Raw genomic sequence first — 5,000 nt, forward strand, 5'->3', positions numbered from 1 at the left:
GCATAGCCAAGTTCATGATTTTGGTGTTTTGGCTTGATTTTGTGGCTTGGTGGTGATTTTGGTGAAAAACGAAAATCATGGTTTTGGAAAACTGGCTGGACTGAATCCTCACAAATGCCTTCAAAGTGATGTGGGAGAAGTTTGGGATCAAAAGGAATTGATCTTGACATGGTTGGTGCATAGCCAAGTTCATGATTTTGGTGTTTTGGCTTGATTTTGTGGCTTGGTGGTGATTTTGGTGAAAAACGAAAATCATGGTTTTGGAAAACTGGCTGGACTCAATCCTCACAAATGCCTTCAAAGTGATGTGGGAGAAGTTTGGGATCAAAAGGAATTGATCTTGACATGGTTGGTGCATAGCCAAGTTCATGATTTTGGTGTTTTGGCTTGATTTTGTGGCTTGGTGGTGATTTTGGTGAAAAACGAAAATCATGGTTTTGGAAAACTGGCTGGACTCAATCCTCACAAATGCCTTCAAAGTGATGTGGGAGAAGTTTGGGATCAAAAGGAATTGATCTTGACATGGTTGGTGCATAGCCAAGTTCATGATTTTGGTGTTTTGGCTTGATTTTGTGGCTTGGTGGTGATTTTGGTGAAAAACGAAAATCATGGTTTTGGAAAAGTGGCTGGACTGAATCCTCACAAATGCCTTCAAAGTGATGTGGGAGAAGTTTGGGATCAAAAGGAATTGATCTTGACATGGTTGGTGCATAGCCAAGTTCATGATTTTGGTGTTTTGGCTTGATTTTGTGGCTTGGTGGTGATTTTGGTGAAAAACGAAAATCATGGTTTTGGAAAAGTGGCTGGACTCAATCCTCACAAATGCCTTCAAAGTGATGTGGGAGAAGTTTGGGATCAAAAGGAATTGATCTTGACATGGTTGGTGCATAGCCAAGTTCATGATTTTGGTGTTTTGGCTTGATTTTGTGGCTTGGTGGTGATTTTGGTGAAAAACGAAAATCATGGTTTTGGAAAAGTGGCTGGACTGAATCCTCACAAATGCCTTCAAAGTGATGTGGGAGAAGTTTGGGATCAAAAGGAATTGATCTTGACATGGTTGGTGCATAGCCAAGTTCATGATTTTGGTGTTTTGGCTTGATTTTGTGGCTTGGTGGTGATTTTGGTGAAAAACGAAAATCATGGTTTTGGAAAACTGGCTGGACTCAATCCTCACAAATGCCTTCAAAGTGATGTGGGAGAAGTTTGGGATCAAAAGGAATTGATCTTGACATGGTTGGTGCATAGCCAAGTTCATGATTTTGGTGTTTTGGCTTGATTTTGTGGCTTGGTGGTGATTTTGGTGAAAAACGAAAATCATGGTTTTGGAAAACTGGCTGGACTCAATCCTCACAAATGCCTTCAAAGTGATGTGGGAGAAGTTTGGGATCAAAAGGAATTGATCTTGACATGGTTGGTGCATAGCCAAGTTCATGATTTTGGTGTTTTGGCTTGATTTTGTGGCTTGGTGGTGATTTTGGTGAAAAACGAAAATCATGGTTTTGGAAAACTGGCTGGACTCAATCCTCACAAATGCCTTCAAAGTGATGTGGGAGAAGTTTGGGAGCAAAAGGAATTGATCTTGACATGGTTGGTGCATAGCCAAGTGCCATGATTTTGGATTTTTGGCTTGATTTTGTGACTTGGTGGTGATTTTGGTGAAAAACGAAAATCATGGTTTTGGAAAACTGGCTGGACTCAATCCTCACAAATGCCTTCAAAGTGATGTGGGAGAAGTTTGGGATCAAAAGGAATTGATCTTGACATGGTTGGTGCATAGCCAAGTTCATGATTTTGGTGTTTTGGCTTGATTTTGTGGCTTGGTGGTGATTTTGGTGAAAAACGAAAATCATGGTTTTGGAAAAGTGGCTGGACTGAATCCTCACAAATGCCTTCAAAGTGATGTGGGAGAAGTTTGGGATCAAAAGGAATTGATCTTGACATGGTTGGTGCATAGCCAAGTTCATGATTTTGGTGTTTTGGCTTGATTTTGTGGCTTGGTGGTGATTTTGGTGAAAAACGAAAATCATGGTTTTGGAAAAGTGGCTGGACTCAATCCTCACAAATGCCTTCAAAGTGATGTGGGAGAAGTTTGGGATCAAAAGGAATTGATCTTGACATGGTTGGTGCATAGCCAAGTTCATGATTTTGGTGTTTTGGCTTGATTTTGTGGCTTGGTGGTGATTTTGGTGAAAAACGAAAATCATGGTTTTGGAAAACTGGCTGGACTCAATCCTCACAAATGCCTTCAAAGTGATGTGGGAGAAGTTTGGGATCAAAAGGAATTGATCTTGACATGGTTGGTGCATAGCCAAGTTCATGATTTTGGTGTTTTGGCTTGATTTTGTGGCTTGGTGGTGATTTTGGTGAAAAACGAAAATCATGGTTTTGGAAAACTGGCTGGACTCAATCCTCACAAATGCCTTCAAAGTGATGTGGGAGAAGTTTGGGATCAAAAGGAATTGATCTTGACATGGTTGGTGCATAGCCAAGTTCATGATTTTGGTGTTTTGGCTTGATTTTGTGGCTTGGTGGTGATTTTGGTGAAAAACGAAAATCATGGTTTTGGAAAAGTGGCTGGACTGAATCCTCACAAATGCCTTCAAAGTGATGTGGGAGAAGTTTGGGATCAAAAGGAATTGATCTTGACATGGTTGGTGCATAGCCAAGTTCATGATTTTGGTGTTTTGGCTTGATTTTGTGGCTTGGTGGTGATTTTGGTGAAAAACGAAAATCATGGTTTTGGAAAACTGGCTGGACTCAATCCTCACAAATGCCTTCAAAGTGATGTGGGAGAAGTTTGGGAGCAAAAGGAATTGATCTTGACATGGTTGGTGCATAGCCAAGTGCCATGATTTTGGATTTTTGGCTTGATTTTGTGACTTGGTGGTGATTTTGGTGAAAAACGAAAATCATGGTTTTGGAAAACTGGCTGGACTCAATCCTCACAAATGCCTTCAAAGTGATGTGGGAGAAGTTTGGGATCAAAAGGAATTGATCTTGACATGGTTGGTGCATAGCCAAGTTCATGATTTTGGTGTTTTGGCTTGATTTTGTGGCTTGGTGGTGATTTTGGTGAAAAACGAAAATCATGGTTTTGGAAAAGTGGCTGGACTGAATCCTCACAAATGCCTTCAAAGTGATGTGGGAGAAGTTTGGGATCAAAAGGAATTGATCTTGACGTGGTTGGTGCATAGCCAAGTTCATGATTTTGGTGTTTTGGCTTGATTTTGTGGCTTGGTGGTGATTTTGGTGAAAAACGAAAATCATGGTTTTGGAAAAGTGGCTGGACTCAATCCTCACAAATGCCTTCAAAGTGATGTGGGAGAAGTTTGGGATCAAAAGGAATTGATCTTGACATGGTTGGTGCATAGCCAAGTTCATGATTTTGGTGTTTTGGCTTGATTTTGTGGCTTGGTGGTGATTTTGGTGAAAAACGAAAATCATGGTTTTGGAAAACTGGCTGGACTCAATCCTCACAAATGCCTTCAAAGTGATGTGGGAGAAGTTTGGGATCAAAAGGAATTGATCTTGACATGGTTGGTGCATAGCCAAGTTCATGATTTTGGTGTTTTGGCTTGATTTTGTGGCTTGGTGGTGATTTTGGTGAAAAACGAAAATCATGGTTTTGGAAAACTGGCTGGACTCAATCCTCACAAATGCCTTCAAAGTGATGTGGGAGAAGTTTGGGAGCAAAAGGAATTGATCTTGACATGGTTGGTGCATAGCCAAGTGCCATGATTTTGGATTTTTGGCTTGATTTTGTGACTTGGTGGTGATTTTGGTGAAAAACGAAAATCATGGTTTTGGAAAACTGGCTGGACTCAATCCTCACAAATGCCTTCAAAGTGATGTGGGAGAAGTTTGGGATCAAAAGGAATTGATCTTGGCATGGTTGGTGCATAGCCAAGTTCCAAGATTTTGGTGTTTTGGCTTGATTTTGTGACTTGGTGGTGTGCCAAGAATCATGAAATTTTCAAAGTGGTGGTTTTTGAGTTTTGTTGGTTGGAAAGTGTCACAAATGCATGCAGAATGAGGTCTAGAAAGTTTGGTATCAAAACCAAGCCATCTTGATGTGGTTTTGAATTTTTGAAATGTTGGAAAATAGAGGGTTTTGAAAAAAATTCATGAAAATTCGAAACCTTGGCCAATCCTAACGAAACTTGGTGGGCACCTTCTTGATATTATTATGGGATGGACTGGAAAAAATCACGCAAAAATACGGTGTCTAGATACGTTTTTCCATTTTTCCCGATTTTCCACATTTCGGGTCTTTGGAAAAATAAAAAAAATACTTCCCCATGTCGAAAAATTCTAATTTTTTGCAGGCAATGTTGTACCATTTTTATGAGGATCCCTGCAAAAAATCTCGTGAAAATTCGTTCTCTAGGTCCCAAAACAGAACTTATGTCTACTCAAAAAAAGTGTATCTACTTGTACAAAAGTGGCTTTTGCATATTTAGCTATTATAGGGGGGGGGTGTTCCTCAATGCAGCCAGCTCTTGCACCATGGAAAATTCTGGTGCGGTCCCTTCATTCCCCCCTGTTTTGGCTTGCTTTGTGGTGGGGCAAGTCAAAACGCCCACACATGGGTGATCCACCAACTTGGGTTGGTGTCACCCGTTGTGGGCGGCGGCATGGTGGTGGCCGCCGTCGGTTCCGGCCGACTGACCCGGTGGGAAAAAATGTGAATCTGTTATGTGGATTTGTGGCACGCTGGTGGGATTTTCGTTGTGTGGCTCATTTCTAGACTTGTGAGCATCACGAAGGGGGTATGGCTTCCAACCGTTCGCGGGGAAGGGGCCATCATGTCTGGCTTGCTGCCGGCCGGGGGGGTAATGTCATCAGTCAGCGTCCGCTTGGGCTCACATTTGTGCTGGTTACGCCCAGGGTCATGTGGTTGATATTGAGGGCTTTATTACTCTCGGTCCAGTAGCGCGCGGCCACCACAGGGAAGGCACGGCCTCATCCGCGTGGCTTCTCCCTCACGAGCATCTTGGCGA

The sequence above is a fragment of the Phaseolus vulgaris genome, chromosome 11, assembly GCF_051622355.1.
Source record: "Phaseolus vulgaris cultivar YP4 chromosome 11, ASM5162235v1, whole genome shotgun sequence".
In the NCBI taxonomy this organism is placed as follows: Eukaryota; Viridiplantae; Streptophyta; class Magnoliopsida; order Fabales; family Fabaceae; genus Phaseolus; species Phaseolus vulgaris.